This window comes from Echinops telfairi, unplaced genomic scaffold (assembly GCF_000313985.2).
Source record: "Echinops telfairi isolate 266 unplaced genomic scaffold, ASM31398v2 ScPeMD7_7472;HRSCAF=8510, whole genome shotgun sequence".
NCBI lineage: Eukaryota > Metazoa > Chordata > Mammalia > Afrosoricida > Tenrecidae > Echinops > Echinops telfairi.
The window spans coordinates 3144403-3152403 of record NW_022111376.1 but is presented as its reverse complement, the minus strand read 5'-3'; positions in this window follow the sequence as shown (position 1 = coordinate 3152403).

Below are 8001 nucleotides of genomic sequence, written 5' to 3'. Positions count from 1 at the left end.
TGCTGATGTCCAGTGGACCTTGGACATCAGAAAGATGTTAGCTTGTGTTGTTATTTTTGCTATGCCAAGGCATTAGACTGTGTGGATCATATAAGAATGGGAGTTCCAGAACACTTCATTGTGCTCATGTGGAAATTGTACGTGGTTCAAGAAGTAGCTATGCAAATGGCTCAAGGGAATGCTACTGGTTTAAAATCAGGGAAAGTTTGTGCCAGGGTTGCATCCTCTCGCCATACTATTCCACTATGTCTGCTGTGCAAAACCATCAGAGCAGCTGGATTACATGAAGAAGAATGCACCATCAGGATGCGAAGGTTTATTCACACCCTTCAGTATGCAGATGCCACAACCTTGCTTGCTGAAAGTGAGGAGGACTTGAAGCACTTGGTGATGAACATCAAGGATTACAGCCAGAGAGTATGGCTTATAACTCACTCTAAAGAAGACCAAAATCCTCATAACTGGACAAATCGGTAATTTGATAAATGGATAAATGGTTGAAGTTGTCAAGGATTTCGTCTTGCTTGTATTCACAGTCAATGCTCATGGAAGCAGCAGTGAAGAGAACAGAAGACATGTTGCTTTGGAGCAAGGATGTTACTTTGAAGACTAAGGTGTGCTTGAGCCAAGCCATGGTATTTAAGTTGCCTCATATCCATGTGAAAGTTGGACAGAAAGATTGAAGAAGAATTGATATGTTTGGACTGTGGTGCTGAGAAAGAATATTGAAAGTACCCTGAATTGCTAAAAGCGCAAACTGGTCTGTCTCGGATGAAGTATGGGCAGCATGCTCCTTAGAGTCACGGATGGCGAGATATCTCACGTACTTTGAACATGTGGTCAGGAGAAACCAGACCCTGGAGAAGGACATCATGCTTGGTAAAGTCGAGGGGTAGCAAAAAAGAGGAAGGCCTTCAAGGAAATAGATGGACACAGTGGCTGCAACAACAGACTCAAGTACAGGAACCATTGTGAGGATGGCTCCAGATCGGGCAGGGTCACTACGGGTCAAAACCAACTCCAAGGCTCCTATACACAATATTATTTGCTTATAATTTTTTATAAATCACCTTTATTGTTCCTGGTCAAAATTAGAGCTTCTCAATAATTCTGGGCTTCCTGGGGTTCACTTATTTCATAATTTTCAGTATTTGAGGCTATTGTATTGGTAGCTTCTCATTTTTTATACATTAGATTTAGTCAATTTGATTTCTGCTTATGAACTAGTTGAGTTTTGTTTGGGATCCAAGATATGATCAATTTTGGATACTGTTCTCTTTACATTTGAAAAGAATCATCTGATTGTTGGTACAGCCACATATACACTGTGTCTGTTAAGCCAAGTTCATTAATTGCGTTCTTCAAATCCATTCTATTTTTAATTATTTGCTGTCTCCATGGACTCTGAATTGCTGAGATAAGGCACAGTACATCTCCCACTCTGATTATGAGCTGCTTATCTTTGTTTTAGCTTCTATATTAGAGCCCTGATAATGTAGTGGTTACAAGTTGGGCTGCTAACCACAAGGTCAGCAATTTGAAACCATCAGCCACTCTGTGAGATAAAGACAGGTCTTTTTACTCCCGTTAAGAATTGCAGTCTCCGTTCCCCAGATACAATAATAATTTATAAATTATCAAGGGTGCATGGGGGAGAGGGGAGGAGGAAGGGAGGGGGAGGGGAAAAAAGGAAAATGAGCTGATTCTGGGAACACAAGAGGAAAGCGAATTTTGGGAATAATGAGGGCAACAAATGTATAGATGTGCTTTACACAATTGATCTATGTATTGTGATGAATTGTATGAGCCCCAATAAATTGATTTAAAAAAAAAGAATTGCAGTCTCAAAAGACACTAATTACTTAAATCTGTAGAACTCTGCAACAGCTCAATAAGAAAAAAAAAACAAATAACCAATTAAAAGGTGGGCAAAGGCCATGAATAGACAATTCTCAAAGAACAACACTTGTCTGGCTAACAAGCACAAGAGGAAATGCTCATGATCACTAGCCAGGGGGAGATGCAAATCAAAACAATGATGAATATCACTTTACACCTACAACGATAGCCCATTTCAAAAAAGCAGAGAAAAGCAAATGCTGGAGAGGGTACAGAGATTCGAACTCTTATACACTGCTGGTAGGCTTGTAAACATGTACAACTATTGCGGAAAGAGATAGAGGCTAGCTAAAAGAACTGGAAATAGAAATACCATATGACCCAGCAATACCTTTACTCGGCATATATCCAAAAAAGTAAGAGACAAAACACAAACAACAGACATATGCTCTCCCATGTTCAAATTCACAACAGCAAGAAGCTATTTTGGAAATAGTCTGAATGCCGTCAGTAAAAGAATGAATTAAGAAACTCTGGTACATACACATGCAAAGAAATACTATATATCCCTAAAAAAAAATACAGCCCTGAAATCATGAAACACCTTATGAGAAGTGCGGTAGTTACATAACCTCCTGTCAACTTGAGGGTATTTAGAGTGAAGGGGTAGGGTTTAGCCTGTCAATCAGGTCACAGCTTAATTTGAGGGTGACCGAGATAAATGGCTGCTTGAGGCTGGCCTCTCTCTCTCTCTCTCTCTCTCTCTGCTTCACTTTCCTGTTGAAGAACCACATTCAGAGAGCTGGAGGAGTCACTTGGAGACCTGTGCCAACGTTGAGATGCTTCCACCGCCATTGAATCCACAAGACTTTGCACCCACGGGGCCTGTGATCTTCCTGTAGTTTGTATCATTGCATGTGACGGCATGAGTCTGAAAAGGGATTTAGGGACTAATATCGGACTTACGGACTAACAACCCCATTGTTTGTGTAAATAGGGTCCAGTTACTTAGGAGTCTAATCTATACAATCATGTATTGCACTCCGAAGCTAGCCTATACTTGTATAATTTCCTTTTATCAACACGGTTTTAAATTCTGTACCATTGGCTAAATTAATAACACCATCATAGGAATGAACGTATGCTCCAGGGGGGATGATTTATAATGTTCTCTATCATAAAATGATAATGAAGTCTCTGAAGTGAACCAGACACACACACACACACACACACACACACACACACACACACGAATGGATTTGGGGCTCACACATTATTCTAGCCCCAATCTAAAAGCAATTACTTCTGCTTCCATGGCTTTATTTGATGTTCACCCTCATGAAAACATCATGGAACATATGAGTGCTACAACAAAGTGCAGTGAAGAAACCACAGTGTCTGGGGTCTGAAAAGCTTATCTTCAAGCAAGCAGCCATCTAAGTGAAACATCAGTTAAGTCTACATGGAAGAATCACACCAGCCTGTGTGATCCAAAGATTGTAAATAATACAACCCAAATCTGAAGGAGGGAATTGCACCAGAACTTAAATTGTGAACACCTGGTTTGCAGAAAGCTATGGGATGGCACTGGAAGCCTAAAATTCAATTGCAGGGCCCACGCATGGGTTAAGTCCCTGGTGAGGCATGAAGCAGTGAACTAACAGAGAAGTCTGCAGGGGCAGCCCCAATCCCAGCTACATCGACCCCCTCCCCCAGAAGATTCCACTAAAGGACAGCACTAAAGTTACAACCTGGAGAAAATGGCGGGTCTGCTCAGACCACATGGAAGCAAACTAAGAGGGAAGGAGCTGGGGGAAGGGGGCACACACAGAGAGAGAGAACAAGAACCACATCCTGGCCACCCAAGCCTTGAGGCCGACACTCCTGCTCAGTGCAGTCAAGGCACAGAGAGGACCACAGGGCTGACCCCAGCATGAGACACGATGTCCCTTCACTGGCCCACAGAGCTGCAGGGGACAGCACTGGAGACACAGTGCAGGAATTGCACCCGGTTTCACACACACACACACACACACACACACACCAGGGTGAAACACCAGGGTGAAAACAACAGAGCAAGAAGGGGAGGAAGGCCACCAAGTCCCCTAGGAATCCCGAAGATAGACTCAGAACACAGAGCTTGGCACCTCATCAAACTCGATCAGAAAATATACATACGGGTCAGCAGACAGACCTGGAACTATTTAGAGACACCCCCCTTTGTTTCCTTTCTTTCTTCTTCTTCCTTTTTTCATGCTACACTTTTCCTGGCATTTTTTTTTGTCCATCTGTGTTTATCCTTCTCGTGATTTTTGTCAGAAGACCTTGATTTTGTGCCAAGTTCCAAAACTGCATTTCCCAGCCTTCCTTACAGACAGGAATAAGAGAATAACATGAGAGTGAAAGCCACAGGATAGAGCTTCTGCAAAGTTATTTACAGTGAACTGAAGTGCTCGGCTGTTAACCGAAAGGTTGGTAGTTCAAACCCGCTAGCCACTCCAAAGAAAAAAGCAGTGACAGTCTGCTTCCAAAAACATGAACAGCCTTGGAAACCCTGCGGGGGCAGTTCCACACCATCCTACAGGTGGAATCAACTCAGTAGTGGTGGGTTTGATTTGTATTTCGACCTTTTTCCCTCTTTCTCCCAACCTGGAATACATATTAGATGGCTGGAGCTTCTGCATCTATCTTTGTGCAGTAAGGTACTGTAAAGGTCTTTCTCTTAACATCCTTCAGCAGCTAGCCAAAGTCAGAAATGTCCTACTTTCACATGTCTCAATTCATAAGAAAAATAAAGTCTATGTGTTGAAGCAAGCATTGGTGGGTCTCTGCTACGCCATTCAAACACTGGCCCTAATTGATGCAGCATCTGGGGAAGCAATCAATAGTAAGCAAGATCTTCTACAGATAATCTTTTGATTATCATTATCCCAAGAAGTATGCTTTTGTTATGAAAAATTTCAGATGTATATGAAAAAGTAGCAAGTGATACAGTGAATTTCCATGTCCCCATCACCCAGACTCAGCAATTATCCAGCAATATTCTATGCATATATGTATACATACACACATTTGTGGACACACACGTTCTTGTTTTACGCAAACTCTAGTACCAGACAGCGTTTTGTTCAACTCACAGCAGCATACTAGTTACACTGTATTTCACCTTCCTTTTTAATTATTTTTTAAAATCTATTACCAAAAAAAGTTTAACCGTTTTATTGACACACCATGCACATATCATCCAATTCAATAGTTTAATCATTCACCTTCGTTTTAAAGTTAACAATGTATATTGTAGATGGTCCTACATTTGTACATACTTCATTATTTTTGTCTGTGTAGTATTTTTGTCACCGTACACACGTGGAAATATGAGTCAGTCAAAAAACATTAATCCAAAATCATAGTAACCTTTGTGAAACAAAAATGTCAGAATGCGAAGCTATTATTGTTTGCCACATCCTCCATCTAGGGGTATACACTTCTGAAGGCAGTGTTTCCACCTCTTTCTAACCCTTCCCTGGGGAATTCTAGACTTTTCAAGTGAAACCATGGCAAGTGGCAGTTTTTAAACCCTTGAGGGACTCAAACCATGTTCCTCTGTAATGTTCTTTGAGTTTGGGGAACAAAAAAATGTCTGAAGGAACCAAATCAAGTTGTGGAGTGAATGAGCTGTTTCCCAAAGAAACTTTCGTAGGATGACCGGTGCTACTCTTGTAGAATAAGTAGGTGCATGTTGTGATGGGAAAAAATTTTTTTCTCTCTCAGCACAACTTTTCTGGTCTTTTTCTTACCAAAATGGTTTTCAATTTCCTTTAAATTCCTTGATAATAAGCCCCTGTGGTCTTACTGTGTCCTTTTAGAAAGCTTATCAAGGTTGTCCCTCTGCAATATCATTAACGTTCTAAACCAGCAGTTCTCAACCTGTGGGTCGCGACCCCTTTGGGGGGCGGTTGAATGACCCTTTCACGGGGGTTGCCTAAGACCATCGGAAAGCACATATTTCCAATGGTCTTAGGAACCAAGACACCACTCCTCTATCCATCTCCAGGCAGGTCCACCCACTTACAGATACGCCCACATACGAGTACCCAGCGTGAAGACTGTTACCCATGCTACACCATGCTTCAAGACAAAATTTCATTTATTTGTCATTAGAAATAAATATCTCACAATATAAAATGACATACTGTTTTTGTGATGAATCACTATGCTTTAATTATGTTCAATTTGTAGCAATGAAAATACATCCTGGATGTCAGATATTTACATGACCATCCATAACTAGCAAAATGACAGCTATGAAGTAGCAACAAAAATAATGTTATGGTTGGGGGGTCACCACAACATGAGGAACTGTATGAAAGGATCACGGCATTAGGAAGGTTGAGAGCCACTGCTCTACACTAACCTATCTTCCTTGAATTTAGCTGACCCAGTAAATCCCCCCGGGAACCACTGTTTTAATTGGAATCTTCTATTGAAGCCATCCTAAGAAGACTAAGACAGGTGTTTGCATGATTGAGAGAACTGTCTGTACTCACCCACTGATTTCAGAGATCTGTATGAACACATTTTGTTTGGAATAAGCCTTTACATGTATGACACAGTGTTGTTTTGCTCTGTTGTACATAAGGTCCTTATGAACTGGAACCGACTCGATGGCACCTAACAACAATAACATGCATAAACTGGAACCTTAATAAAAGTACTTTTTGACTGACTCTTTTATGTTTGTAGGATCAATTCCTAGAGGTGGGCTTTTGGTCAGTGATTTTTGGAGAGGGTTTAGGGAAGTGAGGGTTTCCTCCAGATGGGTCCTGTCCGAAAGCAAGAGCAAGTCTATAATTGAGTATCTCAACACTTCTTGTTTAGAGGGAGGGCAGATGACAGCGAAGATAGCATTGTAGCTGATAAAGAAGGGGCAGTCAGTCATCCTAGCCAAGCATGAGGGGTAAGAAGGGTATTTTGTGGGTTGCATAAGGATCTTGTTTTGTCTGTGTTAAGACAAGATTATGAAGTGGCCTTACTCTGTCTTACTTTCTCATGATCTCAGAACAACCTTGTTTGAGAACAGAGAAAGCAAGTGCCAAATTTCAGGTGCTACTCTCTCACTCTTCTCCCTCTCATTTTTCCTTTTTTCCCCCATGGGTCTCTTGCTTAACTGTATTGTGGTCTGAGGTCATGCTCTGAGTGAATTTTATCCTTGGAAACATGTTAAAACTCGCTGAGGTCCCAGAGTGTGGTCAGCTGTGGTGATTGTCCCACGTGTACTTAAGCAAAATGGGGTTCGGATCTGTATCTGCTGTCATGAATGCTTGGTCCATTAATTATTCAGAGAAGTGTGTTAAAATATATGGATTAAACTACACAAGAATCGGGATAATGTTTTCAACAAATATATGTGTAATAGTTAGGTTTATTGTGCCATCTACACCAATAGGAACATGTGGGCAGAGTTTAATCAGGTCACAGCTTGACTGGAGGATGACTGAAATTAAAAAAAACAGCTGGCATCCCATCTTCCTCTTGATCCCTGGAGCTAGTTCTTTGCCCCAACTGTGTGCTGCACTACCTGTGGGCCAAGTCAACCCATAGATTGTGTCTCTAGACCTTGAAGCTCCTTGCAGCTCTGCATTGCCACACTGCCAGTGTGGCATTGCTTGAGCTTGAGGCTGGTGGATCCTGTTGAATTCCAGATCCCATCTAGGCCTGCTTCACTAATCTCCCATGCCACTGACTGACTGTTGGTGACCTGCCCTGCTGTTTGCTGCCTGTGGGCAGACTCTGCCTGTCTTGACTGAGGGAAGACTCTGCTGTCTGCTTCATTGACCTTGAACCAGCAGCCCTCGTGAATTGAAGGACTTCCAGTATGCTAACTGTTCCACGAAAGTGAGTTGAACTGAGCCCTCTGTGCTGCTGTGGACAAATTAGCTGTTACATTCCTTCTCGCTGTATAAACCTATCCATAAATACTCAGAAATGTACTGGTTTTCTTTCCCTAGAGAACCCTGCCTAACACAATATGGCATGAAATTTTTAAAATCATTTTATTGGGGCTCATACAATTCATCACAATATATAGATCAATTGTGTAAAGCACACCTATACATTTGTTGCCCTCATCATTCCCAAAATTTGCTTTCCTCTTGGGTTCCC